This window comes from Ailuropoda melanoleuca, chromosome 2 (assembly GCF_002007445.2).
Source record: "Ailuropoda melanoleuca isolate Jingjing chromosome 2, ASM200744v2, whole genome shotgun sequence".
Classification (NCBI taxonomy): Eukaryota; Metazoa; Chordata; class Mammalia; order Carnivora; family Ursidae; genus Ailuropoda; species Ailuropoda melanoleuca.
Window position 1 is genome coordinate 170,180,819 of NC_048219.1, and position 27,528 is coordinate 170,208,346.

Here is a 27,528-nt window from a genome sequence, read left to right on the forward strand (position 1 = left end):
CCAGTTTTCCCTCCGTGGAGCCCACTGTGCAGGAATGTGATTAAGTCGCCCATGGCACAAAATCCTAGCTAACGCTTCAGAGGACCAGGCTTTGTCTTAGAAATATTTTCCAGTGGATAGAAAAACAGCTCTTTCTGGCTCAATGCAGGGTCTGCCTCTGAGCACTAACCAAACTGCCAATCCGGGTGGTTTGTTTACGACCTGCCAGGGCCGGAGGCTGGGAGGCTGAGCCCGTTTGCCCCGTAGGCAGGTTTGCAGGCAAGTAGCTGGGAGCCCTCCGCAACAGCCTAAACTGGGGTCATCCAGGATTTGGACTTGCTGTGGCCTGATCTGTGGGGCTGACCTGTGCCAGGAAGCTGGTCTTTTCGCATTAGGAGACTCATGGAGAAGAAATTCATGAATTCAGTTCAAAGACAGGGAGAGAGCAAGTGTTGGGGGACAGGGGCTTCTAAGGACAGCATGGGGGGAGTGGCTGCCACTCAGATTGTCCTCCGGGGCTGCTCCCCTGGGCTGCACTCCCGAGTCCTGGGAGAAAGAGCTGCAATAGACAATCACGTGCAAATGGAAAGAGCTGTCCCACGTCTAACCTCTGGAAGATGCACGAAGGGTCAGAAGAAATGACCTGGAAGACTCATCTGAGAGCACCTGCTCTTTTGATGTCCCGTGGGCTGTTCCCACGGCCACCTCTGACTCCTGCTCGCATGGCACTCCGTATCCACCCTCCACTTTGGTGGCCCGTCACCCTGCCCTCTACTTCAAGGTCCTAAATGCTTTGCTTTGCTGCGTAAAAGGCTTTCTCAGGCCCAGGACCGGGGGTTTAATGCGCCAGTCCCAACCCCCAAGAGATGAAGGGCATCAACAGGTAGATAAATGCTCCAGCTTTCCAATCCCGCCGTGGGACAATTCGGGGGCAGTTCTGCACAGCTCCTCAGGGGTCCCCAGCAGGACTGGGACAAACCTGCCCATGCCCGTAATGCCCTCATTAGCATATCTTTCGCTGGCTCTCACTTTACTCCCCACCTTCTCTTCTGCTTCCTAGCAACACCTCCCAAACAAACTGCCTGCACCTTCGCTGCTCCGGGGGGGCTGCTTTTTGGGAAAATGTAAACCAAGACACCCACTCTGTATTTTCCTGCCTTGCCGCCAATTTAAATTCTCTAACCTCTCTTCATTCTTCAAGCCTTTCCTCTTGGAGCTGATGTGGCATTCACACCTCCGCTAAAGCCGTGCACCACCGACCTGGTAACATGCAGCTTAGCAACCTAGAGATGCCAGTGTCTTTGAAATTTCAGTCTTGCTTTTCCTCTCTCCCCCACGAGCGTCTGCACGGGGGGAAAAAGGCAGTGAAGATGTTCCTTTGTCTCTTGATAGGAACTGTGCACATACATGGCCTTTGAAAGGCAGAAGTCACTGCTTTTAAGCTTTTAAGCTTGCTTTTAACTATTTTGACGCCCACCCAAAAGGATATTTTTCCTCACTGGGTGCTGTTGGAGCAGGCAGTGGACACAGTGACTCAGGGGGTGAGAGCAGGAAGGACATCAGGCCTTGGCAACGTCGTGGTGGCTTCAGAGGCCCTGACACCCAATAGAACAGCTGCCCATGGAGGGCTGCTTCGAGGGTACGTCGAGGGTACCCACCAGAGACAAGCAACACTCTTTGGGAGGAATTTGAGGGAACGCTGGAATTCCCACAGCATCGGCAAAAATGGAATCGAGACTATCCTTCTAGATGATGTCTGTTTTGACTGGTGTGGCCTGGAGAATGATGCTTATACTAAGACAGTTGTGGCTTAGTCGGTTAAGTGTCTGCCTTTGGCTCAGGTCATGATCGCAGGGTCCAGGGATGGAGCCCCGCATTGGGCTCCCTGCTCAGTGGGGAGCCTGCTTCTCCCTCTCTTGCCTGCTGCTCCCACTACTTGTTCTCTCTCTCTCTCAAACAAATAAATAAAATCTTCAAAAAAAAAAAAAACCCACCAAAACATAGAAACATAGAAAGAAGAAAATCAGGGCTCTTACCTCATGATCTGATGTGAGGAATCTAAATCATGTCCAGGGCTTTAGCTGCAAAGGGGTTTGGAAAATGTGGGATATTTTTTCTTTAATCTTTTTATCGTCTGATATAGGAGAGCACACTAGAAAGAGATTAGAATGAGAACTGAGAATCCGAAGGGGCACCTGTTCCCTGATGTTTATAGCAGCAATGTCCACAATAACCAAACTGTGGAAAGAGCCCAGATGTCCATAGATGGATGAATGGATAAAGAAGACATGGTGTATACACACAATGGAATATTATGCAGCCATCAAAAAATGAAATCTTACCAGGGCGCCTGGGTGGGTCAGTCGTTAAGCATCTGCCTTTGGCTCAGGGCGTGATCCCCGAGTCCTGGGATCGAGCCCCACATCGGGCTCCCTGCTCCACTGGGAGTCTGCTTCTTCCTCTCCCCCCTGCGTGTGTTCCCTCTCTCGCTGACTGTCTCTCTCTCTCTCTCTGTCAAATAAATAAATAAATAATCTTAAAAAAAAAAAGAAATCTTGGCATTTGTAACGATGTGGTTGGAACTAGAGGGTATTATGCTAAGCGAAATAAGTCAATCAGAGAAAGACAATCATCATACGAACTCACTGATATGTGGAATTTGAGAAACAAGGCAGAGGATCATAGGGGAAGAGAGGAAAAAATGAAATAAGGTGAAACCAGAGAGAAGAAACTATAACAGACTCAATCTCAGGAAACAAACTGAAGTTTGCTGGAGTGGAGGGGGGTGGGTGGGATGGGGTAGCTGGGCGATGGGCACTGAGGGTATATGCCATGGTGAGCACTGTGTACTGTGTAAGACTGATGAATCACAGATCTGTACCCCTGAAACAAATAATATGTTATATGTTAATAATAATAAAAAATAAAAAAATAGGACATTAAGAAAAAAAAAAGAATGTGTACTGAGCACCCATCTGCCATATGCACTCTAGTATGCTTTGTCAAGCTATTATTATTTTTATCTTTTTATTATTTTACATTATAAAAGTAATACATGAATATATTCACTTTGCAGAAGATTAAACAACAGAAATTTGTAGAGTAAAAAGTGAATGTTCACCTCAGTTCCCACCTTATTTCCCAGAGGAAATTACTGACACCCATTTACCTTCTGTCTGCCTGATCTTTTGTCTGGAAAGAGCTGTCCCACTCTCTCCCTGTGGCATGTATCTCTCTGTGTGGGTTCACACATATCTGAGATTGAAAAAAAAATAAGTGTGGTAACAGCAGTCTGTAACTTTGCTTGGTAATCTTTCCATGTCAGAACATAAAGATCTAAGGGTTGGGAAACTTTTTGTGAAGGGCCAGATAGTGATGATTTCAGGCTTTATGGATCACATGTAGTCTCTGTCACTTCTTTTTTGTTGTTGTTATTGGTTTTTTTTAATTAAAAAAATTTTTTTTTACAGTCATTACAAAATATGAACAACCTTCTTAGCTTAGAGGCTGCACAAAACAGGCCACATAACAAATTTGGCCTGTGGGTCATAGTTTGCTGACCCCTGAGCTAACCTCATTCTTTTTAATGGCTGGATAGTGCCCTGTGGTATGAATATATCAAAGTTTGGGGTGGGGGGGTCAATATTCTTACTGAGATCATTTAGAAAATATAGGTTTATTTAAGATTTTTTTTTTTTTTATGGGACACCTGGTGGCTCAGTTTGTTGAGCGTCTGACTCTTGATTTTGGCTCAGGTCATGATCTTGGGGTCGTGGGATCACGTCCCTCATCAGGGCTGCACTCAGCGTGGAATCTGCTTATCCTTCTTCCTCTGCTCCTCCCCCAGTGCACACACTCTGTCTCTCGCAGTCAAATAAATGAATAAATAAATAAAATCTTAAAAAAGGAAAAATATTTTTTATTTATTTGAGAGAAAGAGAGAGCAAGTGGGAGGAAGGGCAGAGGGAGAGGGAGAAGGAGAAGAGAGTCTCAAGCAGATTTCCTGCTAAGCACGGAGTCTGATGCAGGGCTTGATCTCATGAGCCTGAGATCACGACGCTGAGACCAGGACCTGAGCTGAAACTAAGAGTCAGACGCTTAACTCACTGCCCCACCCAGGTGACCCTACAGTTTTTTTTCTAATTGCAATGTTTTAGAAAATACACCAGCATAAATTTCTCAGTGCATGTGTGTGTAAATGCTTGTACCTAGGTCTCAGAAGTGGAATTTCTTGGTCAAAATGTATATTCAACCTAAGGTTTCATGTACACCATCAAATTCCTCTTCAGGAAGGCTTTTCTGATTTAGACTGACACCAGCATTATATGAGAATGCTTGTTTTCTATCACTCTTCCCAGTCCTCAATATTATTCCATTAAATTTTCGTTAATTTGATGGGAAATAAATCACACAGAAAGTAGAATATTCTTTTTCTCAGTAGTACATTGGAGTTTTAAAAAAATTTTTTAAAGATTTTATTTATTGGGGAGCCTGGGTGGCTCAGTCAGTTAAGCATCTGCATTGGGCTCAGGTCATGATCCCAGGTCCTGGCTCCCTGCTCAGCGAGGAGTCTACTTCTCCCCCTCCCTCTGCCTGCTGCTCCCCCTGCTTGTGTTCTCTCTCTCTCTGTCAAATAAATAAATACAATCTTAAAAAAAAATAGCTTTATTGAGGTGTAAGTGATATACAAAAATCTGCAAATATTTAATATATGTAATTTGATGAGTTTGGACATACGAAGACACCTATGCACCATAATAAAGGTAACTAACATACCCATCACCTCTAAGCTTCCTTATGCCCCCTGCCTTTTTTTTGTGATCCAAACATTTGACAGGATATTTATCCCTTGTTTAAGTGCACAATACGGTGCTGTTAACTATAGGTGCCATGTTGCACAGCGGATCTTGGAACTTACTCATCTCACGTAACTCAAACTTTTTCTGTTGAACAACAACTCCCATCCCTGCCTGTCCCCAGCCCCTGGCAACTATCCTCTGCTTCTATAAATTTGATGATTTTAGGTACCTCACATTCTGTAAGAGAGTTATTTCAGGTGGCATAATGTTCTCTGGGTTCATCCATGTTGTTACATATTATGAGATTTCCTTTTTTAATTCTGAAAAAGTATTTCTTGGTATGTATATACCACATTTCTTTATCGATTCACATGTCAATGAACGCTTAGGTTGTTTCCATATCTGACTATTGTGAATAATGCTGCAATGAACACGGGGGTGCACATATCTCTTCAAGATCTTGATTTCAACTCTTGGATATACACCCAGAAGTGGGATTACTGAATCATATGGTAGTTCTATTTTTAATTTTTTGGGGGAACATCCATACTCTTTTCCATAGTGGCTACACCATTTGATAGTGTTCAAGGGTTCTAATTTCTCCAAATTCTTGCCAACACTTGTTATCTTTTGTTATTTTGATAACAGCCATCCTGACAGATGTGAGGTGATATTTCATTGTGGCTCTGATTTTTGATGATTGAGCATCTTTTCATATACTTGTTGGCCATTTGTATGCTTTCTTTGGAGAAATATCTATTCAAGTCCTTTGACCATTTTTAAATCAGGTTATTTGTTTCTTTTGTCATTGAGCTGTAGGAATTCCTTATATATTTTGGATATTAATCCTTTCTCAGATTGATGATTTGCAAATATTTTCTCCCATTTCGTAGGCTGCCTTTTCATTTTGTTGATTGTTTCTTTTGCTGAACAGAAGCTTTTTAGTCTGATGTTAGTCCCATTTGTTTATTTTTGCTTTTGTTGCTCGTGCTTTTGATATCATATCCAAAAGGTTTTGGTGTCATATCCAAGACCAATGTCAAGGAGTTTTTTCCCTATGTTCTCTTCTAGAAGTGTTATGGCTTCAACTCTTACATTTAAGCCTTTCATCCATTTTGAGTTGTTTTGTGAATGCTATAAAATAGGAGTACAGTTTCATTCTTTTGCATGTGAATAGCCAGTGTTCCTGACACCATTTATTAAAAAGATTATCTCTTCCCCATTCAGTTCTTGGATCTATTGTCAAATATTAATTGACCATATATGCCTGGATTGATTCCAGTGCACCTGAATTTATTCTATTGGTCTATGTATTGGTTTTTATGCCAGTACCATATGATTACCATAGCTCTGTGGCATAGTTTGAAATCAAGAAGTGTGATGCCTCCAGCTTCATTCGTTCTCAAGATTGTTTTGGCTATTCAAGGTCTTTTGTTCCATATGGATTTTAGGATTGCTTACTCTGTGAAAAAAAACTTTGGAATTTTGATAGGGATTTCATTGAATCTTCAGATGATTTTGGGAGTCCCTGGTTGGCTCAGTTAGTAGAACATGTGACTCTTGATCTTGGGATCATGAGTTCAAGCCCCACATCAGGTGTAGAGATTACTTAAAAATAAAATCTTAAAGGGGCATCTGGGTGGTTCAGTCAGTTAAGTGTCTGACTCTTGATCTCATCTCAGGGTCATGAGTGAAAGCCCTACACTGGGCTCCATGCTGGGTGTGGAGTTTACTTAAAAAGAAAAAATTAAATCTTATTTATTTAGAGAGAAAAAAAAACTTAGAAAAAGAGGGGGCTTACCTGGGTGGCTCGATCAGTTAAGCATCTGCCGTCAGCTCTGGTCATGATCCCAGGGTCCTGGGATTGAGCCCCGCATCAGGCTCCTTGCTCTGCAGGGAGCCTGCTTTTCCCTCTTCCTTGTTCCCCCTGCTTGTGCTCTCTCTCTCTCTCTCAAAAAAAAAAGAAAAAAATCTTAGAGTGTGAGTGGGGCGGGGGGGTTGGCAGAGGGAAAGGGAGAGAGAGAACCCCAAGTAGACTCCATGCCGAGCCCAGAGCCTGACATGGGGCTTGATCCCATGACCCTGAGATCATCACCTGAGGGGACACCAAGAGTCAGATGCTTAACTGACTGAGCCACTCAGGTGGACCTAAAATAAAATAAAATCTTAAAAATATATTAAAGTTGTAGATGATTTTGGGTAGTATGGACATTTTAATAATATTATTTCTATGAACATGGGATGTTTTTCCATTGATTTACATTTTTTCCCTCAATTTCTTTTATTGAATATCTTATTATTGTACAGATCTTTCACCTCCTTGGTTAAATTTATTCATAAATATTTTATTCTTTTTTAAAAAGTATTTTATTCTTTTTGAGTCTATTGTAAATGAGATTGTTTATTTTTCTTTTAGATATATCATTGTTAATGTATAAAAATGCAAAAAATTTTTGTACATTGATTTCGTATCATGCAACTTTACTGAATACATTGATTAGTTCTGACAATTTTTCAGTGGCATCTTTGCGGTTTTCTATTTGTATAAGACCATGTCATCTGCAAACAGAGACAATCTTACTTCTTCCTTTCTGACTTGGATGTTATTGATTTATCTACCTATCTCTCATCTATCTATTTATTTTTGCCTCATTACGCTGGCTAAGACTTCTAGTACTATGCTGAACAGGAGTGGTGAGAGTGGGCACCCTTGTCTTGTTCCTTATTTTTGAGGAACTCTTTCATTGTTGAGTATGATGTTAGCTGTGGGCTTGTCATACATGGCCTTTATTATGTTGAAATATGTTTATTCTGTACCAAATTTTAGGAGATTTTATCATGAAAAGGTGTTGAATTTTCGTGAAAAATTTTTTTCTCTATTGAGAGGATATGATTTTCATCCTTCATTCTATTATTACTGATGTGCATCATGTTAACTGATTTGCATATGTTGAAATGTCCTTTTATCCCAAAGATAAATCCCACTTGATCCTAGTGTATGACCCCTTTAATGTGCAGTTCAATTTGGTTCAGTAGAATTTTGTGGAGAATTTTTACGTCTATATTCATCAGGGATATTGGCTCTCTAGTTTTCTTTTCTCATAGTGAGAACTGGTTTTGGTATCATGGTAATACTGGCCTCATTAAATGAGTTTGGGAGTGTTTCCTCTTCTTCAAATTTTTGGAGGAGTTTAAGAAGGACTGGTGTTAATTCTTCTTTAGATGTTTGGTAGAATTCACCAGTGAAACCATTTGGTTTGCGCTTGTCTTGATTGGGAAGGTGGGGATTATTGCTTCAATCACCTTAGTTTTTATTAGTTGTTCAGAGTTTTGATTTCAAAATGATTCAATCTTGATAGACTGTATTTTTCTAGGAATTTATCCATTTCTTCTAGATTATCCAATTTGTTGGCATATAATTGTCCACAGTCACCTTTTAACACCCTTTGTATTTCTGTGGTGTCAGTTGCAATGTCTGTTCTCTCATCTATAACTTCAAGTCCTCTCTTTTTCTTGGTTACTCTAGCTAAAGGCTTGGTCAATTTTGTTTATCTTTTTAAAACCCCAACTCTTAGTTTCGTTCTTATTTTCTGTTGTTTTTCTTGTCTCCAATTTATTTATTTATTTATTTATTTATTTATTTATTTATTTAAGGCAGGACTATCACTCCAGTGGATCCAATTGGCCGCTCAGTGAGGAGTCCGCTTCAGGATTCTCTCTCTCTCCCTCTGCACTCCCTCTCCCCTACCCTCTTTCTCTAAAATAAATAAATAAACCTTAAACAAATAAACAAAAAACCAAGCCACCACTATGAGAGGCTGGTGATCAGCCCTGGAATCAGTAAGCATCATAAGTTATGGCTCCTTAGAAGGCTGTCTGGATCTGGCTAGTGAAGGTTCCCGGTTGTGAAGCACAAGCAACAGGAGTGGCTCTAGGCAGCAGCAACTTCAGCACAGCCCAGTGGCCAGGATTCCTGGATGATATGACTCTGACAAGCTCCTACAGAACCTTCTTTCAGTTTCTTTTCAGACTTAGGATGAAGATGCAATTGCTTTTCCTTTTATAGATACACTGTTCCATTTGGAAGTCATGGTTGGTGCCATCTAAGTGAGTTTGTGCTGCGAGGAATTTGAGGACATCCTCCTCCGTCATTTGCAGGACATCAAGAGCTCCAGACGTCGTGAATGTTTCCCTCTAGGTTATAATAGAAACCCAGAACAATGCTGTATGGATCCCTCACTCTGGGTAGCACAGAAAGGCTAGAAGTGTATTTTTTAATCTCCCCACAATTCCTAATTTTCCAGTTATCTCTGTAATTGATTTCCGGTTTAATTCCATCGTGGTCTGAGAGCAGATGCTGCATAATTTCTATTCTTTTAAGTGTAGTAAGTTATGTTTTATAGCTCAGAATGCGGTCTATCTTGGTTATTTTATTTATTTGTCAGAGAGAGAGAGAGAGGGAGAGCACAACCAGGGGGAGCGGCAAGCAGAGGGAGAGGGAAAAGCAGACACTCCACTGAGCAGGGAGCCTGATTCGGGGCTCAATCCCAGGACTCTAGGATCGTGACCTGAGCCAAAGGCAGACGCTTAACAGACTGAGCCACCCAGGCGTCCCTCTTGGTCAATGTCTCATTTGAGTTGGAGGAGAATGCATATGCTGCTGTTGTTGGATGAAGTTGTCTATAGATGTTGATTATATCCAGCTGATTGATGGTGTTGCTGAGCTCAGCTACATCCCTACTGATTTTCTGCCTGCTGAATCTATCCATTTCTGATGGAGGGATGTTGAAGTCTCCCACTATGATAGTGGATTCATTGATTTTTCTTCGCTGTTCTATTAGTTTTTGCCTCACATAGTTTGACTCTCTGGTGTCAGGTGCATACTTGTTAAGGGTTGTTATGTCTTCTTGGAGAATTGACCCCTAGTACCCTTCTTATTTTTTTTTTATATTTTATTTATTTATTCGACAGAGATAGAGACAGCCAGCGAGAGAGGGAACACAAGCAGGGGGAGTGGGAGAGGAAGAAGCAGGCTCATAGCGGAGGAGCCTGATGTGGGGCTCGATCCCAGGACTCTGGGATCACGCCCTGAGCCGAAGGCAGACGCTCAACCGCTGTGCCACCCAGGTGCCCCCCTAGTACCCTTCTTGATCCCTGATACATTTTCCTGCTTTGAAGTCCATTCTGTCTGAAATAAATATAGCTATCCTTGTTTTTAGCTGATATATTTTTCTCCAGTCATTCACCTTAAAAAAAAAAAATCTTTCTTTCCTTATTTTTTAAGTGAACTTTATGCCCAGCGTGGGGCTGGAACTCAGGACCCTGAGATCAGGAGTCACATGTTCTACTGACTGAGTCAGCCAGGTGCCCTATTTTTAAAATTTTAATTAATTATTTAATTAATTATAGCTTTTTCTTGTGAAAAGTTTACTGGATTAGTCCTTTCATAGAACCAAGTTTTGTTTCTGGGATGCTGTTTACATATAATTGTTCAGATATAAGCAAGAAAGCACACCAGCTCCTGAATGCACAATAGAAATGGGTTGACCAAGGTGGGAAGAGAGTGGAGAATCAAAATTATCAAACATTTTAGAATAAGAATGGCAAGCAATCACATGAATTTTTCATCCATGCAAGTGATTATCTAATTCCCTAAGACTGTGTTTTTATTTACTCAGTCAATAAGTATTTCAGCTCTGTGATGTACAGACCCACATTTCTTTTCTCATAGACACCTCCAAAGACAGACGCTGTATAGTTTTCCTTGCAAACTCCAGTAAATTTCAGTGTCTAGCTTGATTTTCTTCACTCGTTTGATTTCTTTTTCAAAAAGTTTTTAATGACTGCCCTAGAGTTTGCGATAAACATGTACAACAAGTCCAAGTCAATTTTCCAAAAACTCCACACAACTCCTGGGATAGTTTAAGTATCTTATAAAAACAGAAGAGTCCTAATTCTTCCTTCTTGTCCTTTGTATCATTGCTGTCATTCATTTCACTTACATAAGCATAATGAAGCATATATATATATTCAAGATATATACAATAAGCATATATATATTCAAGATATATACATAAGCATATATATATATTCAAGATATATACATAAGCACACATACCTTAATACATTGCAGATATTAATATTGGGAACGAACTGTTATCTATAATTTCAATTATGAATAAGAAAAATAAAAGTTTTTATTTTACCTTCACTACTCCTTTGATATTCTTCCTCTCTTTACGTTTATTTCTGAGTTCCTAGCTATAGACTTTTTCTCTCTAAAGAAAACTCTTTTTTAAGATTTTATTTTTAAGTCAGCTGGACGTCCAGCTGGGGCTTGAACTCACAACCCTGAGATCAAGAGTCCCATGCTCTAAGGAAGGAGCCAGCCAGGCCTTCCTCTAAAGAAAACTTTGAACAATTTTTGCAGGCAGGTCTACTAGCAACAAGCTCCATTTTTGTTTGAGATCGCCTTTATCTCTGCAAACACAAACCCCCTACCTACCGGTGGGTGGGAGTACCAATCCTGACCGCGGGGGGCGCGATCTCCTGAAGAGAGTGTGCAGCGGCTCAGCAATCCTCCCAGACGCTTGAAGGAAAGGCAGGGAGGGCGTTGCCTCACCTCTCGGCAGAGGCTAGTATTTGACTCAGAAAAAGTCAGAGAAAGTGGAAAGTGGTTTTTCAAGTGCTCCCGGGAGCACATAGTGTGGGGAAACGATGGAGCACCCCTCTGCCCTGCGTCTCAGACTCTCGACACTGTGGCCTCCGCAGCACGTGTGACAAAGTTCCGGGCACCGTACGCAGATCCCTGCGCAGGACCCGGGGGCGAAGAGCGCCCTAAGCAGCTCTTTATGTAGTAGCTTTTGGAGCGCCTCAGTTTTAGGCTGGGGAATCATGGCAATACTCCGTAAAAATCAACACAGTGCCCAAGGCATCAAGTGACAAGGGGGCCAATGACCAGCCAATGTCCCTTTAGGCTGTGGCCCCTGCTTGTGGGTCCCGTGGATGAGCCCACGCCGTCCAGGATGGCTGTACCATGTCCTGGTGCGCGCTACTCTGCTCGCGGGGTCAGTTGTTCTAAAAACGTGCTCTGGACTAGTTTTGAGGAAAAATAGTAAGACACACGAACGCCAAAATGATTGCAATTGAAGGAAGACGATTTCTATTATACTCATGCCCCCGGGGAAACAGAAGACACTGGCAGTCCACCAGGGCGACCGAAGAAGCATCCAGCGGGCAGAGAGAGACAGGAGGGGGAGACCTGTCGCTGGGAGCTTTGCGGAAGTTTTTGGGTGAATGAGGTAAGCAAGGGGTACAAACATAATTTATTTCTTTCTTTTAGGTATCCGATTTGTGGGCATATGATTGTTTTAGTAGTCACTTACAATCCTCTGTATTTCACTCCTACCAGTTACACTGACTCCTGAGGCCTGCCTCTTTATTTCTTTGTTAGTTTAGCTGAAGTTTTGCCCATTTTGTCTCTTTTCAGAACATCGACTCTAATTTTGTTGATTTTTTCCCTGTTGTCTTTTCAGTCTCTCCTTCATTGACCTGTTCAAATCTGTGTTGTTTCCTTCCTCTGTTAACTTGGGGTTTAGTGTGTTCCTCTCTCTCTTGTTCCCTGAATTAAAGTTAGGTTGCTTATTTGAGATCTTTCTTTTTTCCTAACGTAGGCATTTAATGTTAGAAATGCCCTTCTTAGGACTGTTTTTGCTGTATCTCATAAGCTTTGTTATGTTGCATTTTTATCTTCATTTGTCTTAAGATACTTTGCGATTTCCCTTTTGATTTCCTCTTTGACCCATCGGTTGTTCCGGAGTTGGGGCTTATTTTCCACATGTTTGTGAATTTTCCAATTTTTCTCCCGCTAGTAATTTCTTGGCAATACCTGACGAAAACAACAAATGCACCAGCCATTAAGCAGCAAGTGTGCCAACAGGCAGCGGTGCCCCTTAGGCTGTGGCTGCAGCTGTTGGGTCCAGTTGGTGAGTCCAAGCAGTCCAAGGGCTTATCGTCTCCTTCTGGGGAAACCACCTGCTGACTGCACCAATTGTTCTAATAATGTACTCTTGACTTGTTTTGAGCAGGAACAGTAAGAGATGCAGTCATGAACATGGCTGTCGTGAAGGAAGAATATTTTTATTATGATCATGCACTGGAAGCATTGCGGGGCACACAGAGCAACCAGGGAAGTAGTCTGCAAGATCAGCAGGCAGAGAGAGAGAGAGAGAGAGAAGGGAATTGCTGGTGGGAACCTTAATGGAGGTTTTTTTGGGGAGGGAATGAGTGAAGCAAGGTAGGCAAGAAATATGAACTTAGGATTGGAGAGTTCGAAAAGTTTGGGCTCACTCTGGGCTAAGCATGGCTCTCCTGCCATGTAAAATCTCATCCCACAGAGTCTGAAGATCTCTTAGTAAATTCTGAATCTCAGAACTCATGCTATCGTGGCTCCTTGCTTCTTCTCCATGGCACTAATCTATAGCTTGGAGCCCGTGATGCAGTCTTCAGAGTTACTTATCGCATCATTCTATGTCCTTGGTGCTTTTCTTTTTTAAAAAAATTATTTTTCGCTGTGTAAAAAGTACATAGCATTAAACGTACCATCTTAAGTATTTTTAGGCATTTGGTTAATCAGTGTTAAGTATATTTACATTGTTGTTCAACGGCTCTCTGAAATTATTCATCCTGTAGTCCTATAACCAACAAACACTAATATTCCCTCCCTTCTCCTTTTGTTTCCGTGATTTTCACCATTTCGATATTTCATAGGGGTGAGATAATACAAGATTTGTCATTTTTGTTACAGGCTTATTTCTCTTAGCATAATCTTCTTGATGTCCAGTAGCATGTGACAAGATTTTTTCTTTTTCTTTTCTTTTTTTTTTTTCTTTGACAACAAATGTTGGCGAGGATGTGGAGAAAGAGGAACCCTCTTACACTGTTGGTGGGAATGCAAGTTGGTACAGCCACTCTGGAAAACAGTATGGAGGTTCCTTAAGAAGTTAAAAATAGAGCTACCCTATGACCCAGCAATTGCATTACTGGATATTTACCCCAAAGATACAGATGTAGTGAAAAGAAGGGGCACTTGCACCCCAATGTTTATAGCAACAATGTTCACATTAGCCAAACTGTAGAAGGAACAGCGATGTCTTTCAACAGATGAATGGATAAAGATGTGGTTCTTAAATACAATGGAATATGGATTATTATTCAGTCATCAGAAAGAATAAATACCTACCATTTACATTAATGTGGATGGAACTGGCAGGCATTATGCTAAGTGAAATAAGTCAATCAGGGAAAGACAATTATATGGTTTCACTCATATGTGGAATATAAGAAATAGCTCAGAGGATCACAGGGAATGGGAGGGAAAACTGAATGGGAGGAAATCAGAGAGGGAGACAAACCACGAGAGACTCTTGACTCTGGGAAACAAACTGAGGACTGTGGAAGGGTTGGTGGGTGGCGAGATGGGATAACTGGGTGATAGGCAATTAAGGAGGGCACGTGATGTAATGAGAACTGTGTGTTATACACAACTGATGAATCATTGAACTCTACATCCGAAACTAATGATGTACTATATGTTGGCTAATTGAATTTAAGTTAAAAAAGATTTTATTTTATTTATTTATTTAATTCTATTTTTAATTAATTAATTATTATTTATTTAATTTAATTTATTTATTTGACAAAGAGAGAGAGCATAGCAGGGGGAGCAGCAGGCAGAGGGAGAGAGAAACGGACTCCCCGCTGAGCAGAGAGCTCAATGCGGGGGCTCAATCCCAGGACCCTGGGACATGACCTGAGCCGAAGGAAGACACTTAATGACTGAGCCACCCCAGCGGCCCTAAAAAAAGACTTTAAAAAAGATTTTATTTACTTGAGAGAGAGCACGAGTGGGGTGGGAGTGGGGGTGGAGAAGCAGGCTTCTCACTGAGCAAGGACCCTGGAATCATGACCCGAGCCAAAGGCAGATGCTTAACTGACTGAGCCACCCAGGTGTCCCATGATAAGATCTTTTTTAAGGCTACATAATATTCCATTGTATGTGTATACCTGATTTTCTCTGTCCATTCATCTAGCAATGGACATTTGGGTTGGTGTATCTCTTGGTATCGTGAATAATGCTGCAAAGAACATGGGGGTCCAAATATCTCTTTGAAATCCTGTGTTGAGTATTTTGGATGCATACTGGGATTGCAGGATCATATGGCATTCTCTCTTTTTATGTTTTTGAGTAACCTCCATACTGTGCTCTATCACGGAGCACTATTTACGATCACACCGCAGTGCTCTTGTGTGCCAACTTCATTTTCCCACAAAAGTCACCATTTTCTGTCCTTTTGATAATGGCCATCCTGATACATGTGAGGCATTATACCGTTGTGCCTTTGACATGCATTTTCCTGATAATTAGTGATGCTGACCATCTTTTTTTAAATTTTCGGATTTTTAACTTTTTTTAAAAGTAGGCTTCACCCCAAACATGGGGCTTGAACTCACAACCCTGAGATCAAGAGTCGCATGCAGAGTCAGCCAGGCACCCCACGTTGACCATCTTTTCATATGCTTGTTAGCCATATTTATACCCTCTTTGGAGAAATGTTTATCCAATCTTCTGCCCATATCTTTTTTAAAAGACTTTATTTATTTGAGAGAAAAAGAATGAGCTCATGAGCAGAGTGAGGAGCAGAGAGAGAGGGACAAGCAGAATCTGCATGAGTGCAGAGCCCAGTGCGGGGCTCGATCCCACTGCCCAACACCATGACCTGAGCCGAAACCAAGAGCTGGACGATTACTTGACTGCGCCACCAGGAGCCCCTCTTCTGTCCAAATTTTGATCACGATATATTTTTTTAAGGTTTTATTTAAATTCCACTTAATTAACATACAGTGTATTATTAGTTTCAGGTGTACAGTATAGTGATTCAACCCTTCCATCCAACGCCCGGTGCTCATCACAAGTGCACTCCTTAATCCCCATCACCTATTTCACTCACACACACACACACACACACACACACACACACCCCACCCAACCCCTCTGGTAACCATCAGTTTGTTCTCTGTAGTTAAAAGTCTGTTTCTTGGTTTGCATCTCTCTCTTCCCCCCGCCTTTGCTTGTTTGTTTCCTCTCTTAAATTCCACATACAAGTGAAATTATGTGGTGTTCGTCTTTTTCTGACTGACTTATTTTGCTTAGCATAATACTCTCTAGCTCCATTCATGTCATTGCAAATGGCAAGATTTAATCATGTTATTTGTTTTGTTTTTTACTTGTAAAAGTTCCTGAAATACACGGATAGGAAAGAAACAAAAAACCTTGGGGGTGCCTGGTGGCGCAGTTGGTCAAGCATCGATCTTGTTTTCTGATCAGGTCATGATCTCAGGGTTGTGAGACCAAGCCTTGTGTTGGGCTCCTTGCTCTCAGCAGGGAGTCTCTTCTCCCCTGCCCTTTTCCCCCTGTAGCTCTCGCTCTGTCTCTCTCTCTCAAATAAATACATTTTTAGAAACAAAACAAAAAAATCTCCTTATTTTCTATATGATTTGCAATTATTATCTCCCATTCTAGTAAGTTGCCTTTTACTATTGAATGCTTCCTTTGATATGCAGAAGTTTCAGTTTGATGTAGTCTCATAAATCAATTTTTTCAAAACATTTATAAGAACAATACATGGTGTATTTCTTATGCAATAAGTGTTATAATTGATTCACATTTATTACTGCAATAGTGTTACATTGCTGTGTAACAAATTGCCACAAAGTCAGTGGCTTAAAGGGAACCCATTTGTTCAAGTTCTGTGGTCAGAACTGTGTAGGCTGTATTTGGAGCTGAGCCCAGTCTCTCCCCTAATCTCAAATCACAGTTGAAGAGATTCCTATTCCTACTGCTGAGGTCCTGAATAACGCCTTACTTATTATCTTCACAAGTGCAGCAGGGCACCTGGCTGGCTTGGTCAGTGGAGCAACTCTTGATTTCCTGGTCATAAGTTCGAGCCCCGCATTGAGGGTAGAGAGTATCTAAAAAATAAATAAATAAAATAAAGACTAAAAAGTGTCAGCAAATATCCGTTTTCTGTAAAGTGGCACTATATGCGACACTATACCGCTGATCCGCACGCAGCACCAACCTCTGCATTCATGCAGAAGTAGAGGGGACCATGTGCCAAACTGTGTGTGGGGGCTACCTGCACAGTGACTCTTAACACCTTGTGCACCATACCTCAGCCACTGCTGTGATGAAGTTTTTTGGTTTCTCATACCTTAGTCAGGCTCCCGAAATTTCTCCTGGGCTCACCTGTGCATGTCCTTGTAAAATCTAGTTTTAGCAAGAACCATACTAGGTTAGCTTTGAAGAGAACCCCACCATCCACATTCAGTCACCATACTTCTTTTCCAGAAGAATCTTTTTCAGTTGCTTTAACCAGAGTGTCCCTTAATTTCCTCTTAGGATTTCCCATGTCCTGTTCACCTTAGAAATGATTCCCACTTGTCTATGCTGTGTAGTTGGTTTGAAGGGTGCTCTCTTCCCGAAGTGAAGTCGTAGTTAGAGGAGTCCCTGTATCTATTGCTATGACCCGAGTCATGCCTGCCTTAGCATCCTCACTTAGCATCATGGAATGTTCTTTATGTCTGCGGAGGCTCCTCTGGGCACCAGCGAGCAACCCGAGTGCACCGCGACGCTGTGCTCAGCCCCGTCTGCGCTCCTCGGTGGCCCCCTCGCGGCACTGCACGCGGCCTTGTCAGGGCTCATCTGGGTCCCCTGTGGGGCTCTGGGGGCTTGGCGCTCTTCATCTACTCTTTGAGGCAGCTTAGGGGGACAGGTCCCTGTATGTATTTGGAAGGACCTGAACAAAGCCTTTCTTACCATATCAACATGTGTCATTACACTTTGTTTTTCCTCATTGCGTTCTGTGCATACGGAGTAGCTCTGGAAAGCGCTGCGGCTCTGAGCCCAGGCTCCTGACCGGGCATGACCTGAGGCGCCTTACCTGGCTCCATCCCTCAGCTCTGCACCGTCCCTGACTCCGCACCACACTTTGGTCAGCAGGGGGCAGCAAATCGGGAAGGTTCTCCTTACTGTATCGCAGCCCTGTAACAATGATTCTTTACCTCAGGACACTTCCTTCAGGTTTGAAACCTCACCCAGGGCTCATGTGTGCATTTGCGTGTAAATTACGTGTGAAGGATTCTCACCTGCTGAATGATTTTCACCAGAACGTCCATATCTGAGCGCCCTGGGTATGCGATCAGGATCCGCATTCCTCCCCATCTCTTGGGTGGCATTTGGTCAGCCCCTCCGTCTTCAGTGAGACTCATGGAAGATGGGTTTAGCCAGAAGCCCCCTTTACCCTGATGTTCCCTCTTAGTAATTCCCATGCACAGTCCGCACGGGCTCCTGGTCTCCAAGAGCACACTTGCCATGCTGTATTCGGAGTTGGTCCCAGTCAGTCCCCCGCTGAGAATCGCCTGTTGGAGGGGTCCCTATACGCAGTGCCGTGGTCCTGAAAAAAGTTTGCGCTCCCATGTTGAACAAGGTCACTGGGTACTCCCTTCCATTAGCAGGGTCCATGTGATGCGCTGCTGCTGGACACCGTGGGCGACATCGCTCCTCCGTAACTGTGCTCAACTCCATGAGCAGTGTCGTACACGGCCCCGCACGTGCGCCCCTGAGTGGTTCTGAGGCGGCATCGTACCTCGGTACTGTAAGTCAGTCCCCTCCCTCGGTACCTCACTGCCGCGGTACCCCTGCACGGTACCTCTCGCCACCCTTCCAGGCCTTTGCAGGCGCTGTTTGGTGAGGAGAATGCTTTGTTCACCATAGGAGGTCAGGCTCCTGAACGTTCTCTTAGACTCACTATGCACGTCCTTGTCAAATCGAGTAGAAACTGCCACCTTGCAACGTCCGTGTCCGCAGAACCTGCCCCCTCCACTCCTGATCCCTTGGCTACGTGATCGTGTTTGTTACCCACCCCGTCTGCCACTGAGGTCTCATCACCTCGACCTGCCTTCTGCAAGAATCCACAATGGACTCACATCCAGAACCCTTCATCCTTGAGGTTTCCTGTTAGGATTTTCCATCAATCCACAGTCCTCTCTCCTGCTCTGGGACTACAGTTGCACACATGTTCAGAAAAGAAAAAATCACCGGAACAATTGCACATTGTTCTTGCTGTATTCAGAGTGGGTCCCGTCTCTCCCACATGGAAAGCCCAATAGCAGAGGTCCCTGCACGTATTGCAGTGCTCCTGAGTGAAAGCTGCATTTCCACCTTTAACAAGTGAGATGGAGCGTACTTTCCCCATAACCGTGGCACCTTGTAGGAACGCCCATCGCGTTACCACCGTACCGTGGCGCCGGTCCCCGTGCTGGCACACCTACCAGTGGTACCATACTTTGAAGAAGTGGTGCCAACAGATTTATCTTTCTTGGGAGTGGGTTATTTTACTGAGTAAATTGTCCTTGATGTGCATTCATGCCCTAGTATCCGAAATGGTTGTTGTTGTTCTCCTGAAGGCTGCAGAGTATTGCATTGTGCGTTTGCACCCCATTTTCTCTCTCCATTCTTCTAGTGATTGACTTTTGGGATAGCATCATCTCCTGGCGATTCTGAACATATTTGTAATGAACACGGGGGTCCAAACGTGTTTCATTTTTTTAAAAAGATTTTATTTATTTGACAGAGAGAGAGGGGAGCAGGGGGAGAGGGAGAAGTAGATTCCCTGCCGAGCAGGGAACCCGATGTGGGGCTCAATTCCATGACCCCGGGATCTTGACCTGAGCTGAAGGCAGACACCCAACCAACTGAGCCTCCTAGGCCCCCCTCCAAATGTGTCTAGCACTGCTTTTAGTATTTCTGGTTAATACCACAAGTGGGATTCCTGAATCATGTGCTAGTCTCAATTTTCATATTTTTAAGAAACTCTGTACTGTTTTTATCAAGGAGGGGTGCACAATTCACATTCATAGGGGCAGTGGCTTGTTTTCTTAAGCCTCAATTCCATTCCCCCCAGCAATAGTAATTTTTTGTTCTTTTGATAGTGGCTATTCTGATACTGTGAGATAAGATATCACTGTGGTTTTGATATGCATTTCCGTGATGATTAGTGATGCTGGGTGTCATTCATATGCTAGTTGGCAGTTTGTGTACCTTCTTCAGAGAAATGTCTATGGAATCTTCTTCCCATACTAATGGGGCTATTAGTTTTGATCTTGCTGAGTTGTAGAAACTCCTGAAATAGGCTGGATGGGAAATTGTTTATCAGATATTTGATTTGTAATTATGTTCTCCTTTTCTGTAAGTTGCCCCTTAGTCTGGTGATTCTTGCCCTGAAGTGCAAACGTTTTAAAGTTTGTTATAGTATCATAGGTCAATTTTTAAAAATTTGTAAGGGCGATATTTGTGTATTGCTTGTGTAATAAATATAACCATAGATTTCCAACTGATTACTGAAATTTTTTTTATTGCTCTGAAATGGCACAAACTCAGCGGCTAAGGGAAACTCGTGTGTTAGTTCCGTTCTGTAGTCACAATTGACCCGGTTGTATTTAGAGCTGAGCCAGTCTCTCCCTAAAGCAGGAATCCCAAAGTCAGAGATCGCTATACTTATGCCGAGATCCCTTATAAAGCGTGTCTCACATCTGAACGAGTGTCAGTGACTATTTGTTTTCCATAAAGTGGCACTGTATGTGACACAGCACCACCACTGGGCACGCATCACTAACTCATGTGTTGTGCGCACAGTACAGGGGGCCGTGCGCCGCGCTGCACATGGTGTCCTACCTGCGCAACGACCCTTAGCACCCTGGAACTTTGTGCTGCTCACCGTCCACGGGGGCCTCCTCCGTGACAATGTTTTTGCTCTCCCAGACCTCAGGCTCCTGGACGTTCTCCAAGGGTCATCTGTGTACCTCCTTGTAAAGTGAATTTTAGGAAGCACTCTGCTGGGTGAGCTTTTTTTTTTTTTTTTAAAGATTTTATTTGTTTATTCGACAGAGATAGAGACAGCCAGCGAGAGAGGGAACACAAGCAGGGGGAGTGGGAGAGGAAGAAGCAGGCTCATAGCAGAGGAGCCTGATGTGGGGGCTCGATCCCACAACGCCGGGATCACGCCCTGAGCCGAAGACAGACGCTTAACCGCTGTGCCACCCAGGCGCCCCATGGGTGAGCTTTGACCAGAACCCACTCCTTCCATTTCGGGACACCCAGGATACCTCCTCGGGATTGCCAGGATGCCATCCTTCCCCAGGTGTGGCTGACCCTTCTGGGCTGTCCTCAGCAGGAATCCTGTGTGGTCGCCTTAACCAGAGCCCCCGTTAGTTTCCTCTGAGTCTTTTCCATCCACTGTCCCTGACCCTGCTGTTTAATTATAATTCCCACTTGTCCGTGCTGTAGTTGGTTTGAAGGGCGCTCTCTCCTCGAAATGAAGTCCCAGTTAGAGGGGCCCCTGTTTCTATTGCTATGATCCGACTCACGCCTGCCTCAGCATCCTCACTAGCGTCATGGAACATTCTTTATGTCTGCGGAGGCTGGTCTGGGCACCAGCGAGCAGCCAGGGTGCACCGCGACGCTGTGCTCAGCCCCATCCAAGCTCCTGGGCAGCCCCTTCGCGGCACCGCAGGCGGCCGTGTCTGGGCCTCATCTAGGTCCCCTGCGGGCTTCTGGGGGCCTTGGCGCTCTTCACCGCACTCTTTGAGGCAGCTTAGGGGACCCCACTTTCCCAGCTGTCCCGTGTTAGTTTGGGGAATCGTGGCCACACCGGACCCTAGACGGTGCATCATGTGCCACAGCAGTGTGTCCCTTGAGGTGGTGGCTGGTGCTCTTTGGTCCCTGTGGTGGCCGGTGCTCTTTGGTCCCAGCTGTGAGCCCGAGCCGTCCAGGGTGTGTGGCCTTGGCTCTGTGTGGGGATCCATGTGCCTGCAGGCCCGGGGTCTGAGCTACTTTGCCTGGCATAGTTTAGGGCAGAAGGAGTGAGGAACAGAGAGAGGAAAAAGATTGCCCTGAAGGAAGAAGTTCGTACGATGTCCACGGTCCCCTACGACAGGGAGGTGGCAGGGTGGGCACGGGCCCGCGGGGAAGCAGCCCGCAAGGTCAGCAGGCACAGGGGAAGAGGGCGTTTTGGGACCGGGCCTGGGTGGACAATTTGTCGGGAAGGAGGGAGCAAAGCAAGGTCAAGGACACACACAAACATAGGATCTGCCCGCTTCCTCTAGGCTGTCGTGTTGTGGGCATGTAACTGTATAGTCCTCTCTCTGGTCCGTGGACTCCTTTGGTAGGAGTTGACGTGTCCCCTCTTTCGTTCCTGATGGTACGAATTGGAGTCCTTCCTCTTGTTGTCTTGGTCCATCTAGGGAAAATTGTTAATTTCTTTTATCTTTCTTATTGGGAACGCATATCCATTGATGTTTCTATTGTGCTTCTCTCTATATATCCTCAATTTCTGCTTCATCAATATGGTTTCCTTCCTACAGCTAAGTTTTGATTTATTAGCTTGTTCTCACTATTCTTCCCGTAGACTAAAGTTTCGTTGTCACTTGAGATATTTCTTTATTCTTATGGTAGTAGTTTTCAGTACAAATGTCCTCTGAGAACTGCTTTTGCTGCATCCCATAAAGTGTTAGGATGCATTCCTATTTAGTGCGTGTCTGTCTGTGTGTGTTGATGATTGATTGTGTCCAGATAATTTGTGTTCCATTTGGTCACAAGTTTCACCCATTGGTTGTGCTGGAGTTGTGGTACAATTTCCATGAGTTTGTGAAGTTTTCTTTTTTTCTCCCCGTAATATTTTCTCCCTTCACACCCGTGTGGCCAGACAAGAAGACGTTATGGCCGCAGACATGACGCTCTCGTCTATCTGGTACCGTTGGAGGAGCTCTGTGTGGCACAGGAGGAGACACTCTTCGGGGTTTCGGCTGTGGCTTTCTAGATGACCGCTCAGCAAACACTGGTTTTTCAAGCTCCCCATTTTTAGGCTGAGAAATCCTGGTGATACCTGAGAAAAAGCCACAGAATGCAGCTGCCATGTGAGCGAGCATGCCAACACCCTGCAGTGCTGCTCCAGCGGTGGCCGTGGCGGTGGGACAGTGTGGAGCGCCAACAGTGCCTGCGTGTAGCGTGTGCGTCCGGTGTCAGCGACGCTGCTTATCGCTCCGCGTGTTCTGGAAATGAACCCTGGACTTGTTTGTGCAGATACAAAGACAGACACAGGCACAAACATGTTTTGGTGAGGGAAAAACTTTTTGAAAACTCAAAGCCCCCTAGAGACATTTGCTGGAAAGCCCAGAAACATCACGGGGGCGTGGCTGCAAGGACAGGAGGTGGGGAAGTGTGGGAACTAGGGGCAAGAGTCTTATTTTATTCCTTAGGCTCCACAGCCAACGTGGGGCTTGAACTCATGGAAATGATGCTGTGATGAAGATGGGGGTCCACGTGTCTCTTTAGGATCCTACCTTGAGTGGTCTTTGGTGAACACCGCTGGTGGGATTGCAGGACTGTGTGGCACTCCCTCTTTTTATATTTTGCGTCACCCCCGTAGTGTATTCCATCGTGGGGCACTGTTTACATCACACAAGGGCTCTGGTGTTGCACCTTCTCCATTTGCCCCAAACAGTTGTCATGTTCTGCTCCTTTGATAATGTCCATCCTCATCCACGTGAGGCATTATCTCATTGCAGTTTTGATGTGCACTTTCTGGAGGATCAGTCAAGGTGACCAGCTTTTTATCCGTATGTGGGCCACGTTCATACCCTTTTTGGAGAAATGATTATCCAGTCGTCTGCCCATATTTTACTCAGGTGAATACCTCCTAGGATGTGCAGATGTTTAAAATTTGTTGTAGCCCCATTTGTCTATTTTTCAAAATGTATAAGTGTGGTATTTGTGTATTCCTTGTGTAATAAAAATGCTAATTGATTTCGCATTGATTACAGAAAACTGTGATAGTTTTCTATTACGGGGTAACTAACTGCCACACACTCAGTGGCTTAAATGAAACCCATATATTTGTTGAAGATGTGTGGTCAAAACTGCTCAGGGTCTATTTGGAGGTGAGCCCAGTCTCTTCCCCAGTTTCAAATCCCAAAGGCACAGGTCCCTATATGTATTTGGAAGGACCTGAAAAAAAGCCTTTCTTACCATATCAACATGTGTCATTACACTTTGTTTTTCCTCATTGAGTTCTGTGCATAAGGAGTAGCTCTGGAAAGCACTGCAGCTCTGAGCCCAGGCTCCTGACTGAGCATGACCTGGGGCGCCTTACCTGGCTCCATCCCTCAGCTCTGCACAGTCCCTTACTCCACACCATACCTCGGTCAGCAGGGGGCAGCAAATCGGGAAGGTTCTCCTTACTGTATCGCAGCCCTGTAACAATGATTCTTTACCTCAGGACACTTCCTTCAGGTCTGAAACCTCACCCAGGGCTCATGTGTGCATTTGCGTGTAAATTACGTCTGAAGGATTCTCACCTGCTAAATGATTTTCACCAGAACGTCCATATCTAAGCGCCCTGGGTATGCGATCAGGATCCGCATTCTTCCTCATCTCCTGGGTGGCATTTGGTCAGCCCCTTCCGTCTTCAGCGAGACTCATGGAAGATGGGTTTAGCCAGAAGCCCCCTTTACCCTGATGTTCCCTCTTAGGAATTCCCATGCACAGTCCGCACGGGCTCCTTGTTTCCAAGTGCGCACTTGCCATGCTGTATTCGGAGTTGGTCCCAGTCAGTCCCCCGCTGAGAAGCGCCCGTTGGAGGGGTCCCTATACGCAGTGCCGTGGTCCTGAAGAAAGTCTGAGTTCCATGATGAACAAGGTCACTGGGTACTCCTTTCCGTTAGCAGGGTCCATGTGATTTGCTGCTGCTGGACACCGTGGGCGACATCGCTCCTCCGTAACTGTGCTCAACTCCGTGAGCAGCATCATACTCGGCCCCGCACGTGCGCCCCTGAGTGGTTCTGAGGCGGCATCGTACCTCGGTACTGTAAGTCAGTCCCCTCCCTCGGTACCTCACTGCCGCGGTACCCCTGCACGGTACCTCTCGCCACCCTTCCAGGCCTTTGCAGGCGCTGTTTGATGAGGAGAATGCTTTGTTCACCATAGGAGGTCAGGCTCCTGAACGTTCTCTTAGACTCACTATGCACGTCCTTGTCAAATCGAGTAGAAACTGCCACCTTGCAACGTCTGTGTCCGCAGAACCCTCCCCCTCTACTCCTGATCACTTGGCTTCGTGATTGGGTTTGTTACCCATCCCGTCTGCCACTGAGGTCTCATCACCTTGACCTGCCTTCTGCAAGAATCCACAATGGATGCACATCCAGAACCCTTCATCCTTGAGGTTTCCTGTTAGGATTTTCCATCAATCCACAGTCCTCTCTCCTGCTCTGGGACTACAGTCGCACACATGGTCAGAAAAGAAAAAATCACCGGAACAATTGCACATTGTTCTTGCTGTATTCAGAGTGGGTCCCGTCTCTCCCACATGGAAAGCCCAATAGCAGAGGTCCCTCCACGCATTGCAGTGCTCCTAAGTGAAAGCTGCATTTCCACCTTTAACAAGTGTCATGGAAAGTGCTTTCCCTGTAACCGTGGCACCTTGTAGGAACGCCCATCGCATTACCACCGTACCCTGGCGCCATTCCCCGTGCTGGCGCACCTACCAGTGGTACCATACTTTGAAGAAGTGGTGCGAACAGATTTATCTTTCTTGGGACTGGGTTATTTTACTGAGTAAATTGTACATTCCTGCCCTAGTGTCCGAAATTGTTGTTGTTGTTGTTGTTGTTCTCGTGAAGGCTGCAGAGTATTGCATTGTGCGTTTGCACCCCATTTTCTCTCTCCATTTTTCTAGCAATTGACTTTTGGGATAGCATCATCTCTTTGCAATTTTGAATAATTTTGCGATGAACATGGGGGTCCAGATGTGTTTCTAACACTACTTTTAGTAGTTCTGTTTAATACCACAAGTGGGATTCTTGGATCATGTGCTAGTCTCAGTTTTCATATTTCTGAGAAGCGTCTGTACTGTTTTTATCAAGGAGGGGTGCACAATTCACATTCACACCAGCAGCGTCTTGTGTTCCTAACTCTGAATTCCAACCCCCCAGCAATAGTAATTTTTTGTTCTTTTGATAGTGGCTATTCTGATACTGTAAGATAAGATATCACTGTGGTTTTGATATGCATTTCTGTGATGATTAATGATGCTGGGTGTCATTCATATGCTAGTTGGCAATTTGTGTACCTTCTTCAGAGAAATGCCTGTGGAATCTTCTGCCCATACTAAAGGAGCTGTTGTTCTAATATTGTTGAGTTGTAGAAGTTCCTGAGATAGGCTGGAGAGGAAACTGTTCATCAGATATTTGATTTAATTATGTTCTCGTTCTCTATAAGTCGCCCCTTACTCTGGTGATTCTTGCCCTGAAGTGCAAAAGTTTTAAAGTTTGATATAGTATCTTAGGTCAATTTTTAAAAATTTGTAAGGGCGATATTTGTGTATTGCTTGTGTAATAAATATAACCATAGATTTCCAACTGATTACTGAAATTTTTTTTATTGCTCTGAAATGGCACAAACTCAGCGGCTAAGGGAAACTCATGTGTTAGTTCCGTTCTGTAGTCACTGTTGCCCCGGTTGTATTTAGAGTCGAGCCAGTCTCTCCCTAAAGCAGGAATCCCAAAGTCAGAGATCGCTATACTTATGCCGAGATCCCTTATAAAGCGTGTCTCACATCTGAACGAGTGTCAGTGACTATTTGTTTTCCGTAAAGTGGCACTGTATGTGACACAGCACCGCCACTGGGCACGCATCACTAACTCGTGTGTTGTGCGCACAGTACAGGGGGCCGTGCACCGCACTGCACATGGTGTCCTACCTATGCAGTGACCCTTAGCACCCTGGAACTTTGTGCTGCTCACCGTCCACGGGGGCCTCCTCCGTGACAACATTTTTGCTCTCCCAGACCTCAGTTAGGCTCCTGGACTTTCTCGGAGGGTCATCTGTGTACCTCCTTGTAAAGTGAATTTTAGGAAGCACTCTGCTGGGTGAGCTTTGACCAGAACCCACTCCTTCCATCTCGGGACACCCAGAATACCTCCTTGGGATTGCCAGGATGCCATCCTTCCCCAGGTCTGGCTGACCCCTCTGGGCTGTCCTCAGCAAGAATCCTGTATGATCGCCTTAACTAGAGCCCCCGTTAGTTTCTTTTGAGTCTTTTCCATCCACTGTCCCCGACCCTGCTGTGTAATTATAATTCCCACTTGTCTGTGCTGTTGCTGGTTTGAAGGGCGCTCTCTCCCCGAAATGAAGTCCCTGTTTGAGGGGCCCCTGTATCTATTGCTATGACCTGAGTCATGCTTGCCTCAGCATCCTCACAAGTGTCATGGAACATTTTTTATGTCTGCGGAGGCTGGTCTGGGCACCAACGAGCAGCCCGGGCGCACCGCGGCACTGTGCTCAGCCCCATCCACGCTCCTGGGTGGCCCCCTCGGGGCACCGCACGCGTCCATGCCTGGTCCTCGTCTAGGTCCCCTGCGGGGCTCTGGGGGGTTTGTCACTCTTCACTGCACTCTTTGAGGCAGCTTAGCGGGACCCCCCTTTCCCAGCTGCCCCGTGTTAGTTTGGGGAATCGTGGCCACACCGGACCCTAGACAGTGCATCAGGAGCCACAGCAGTGTTTCCCTTGAGGTGGTGGCCGTTGCTTTGGGTTCCGGCCGTGCNCAGCTGTGAGCCCGAGCCGTCCAGGGTGTGTGG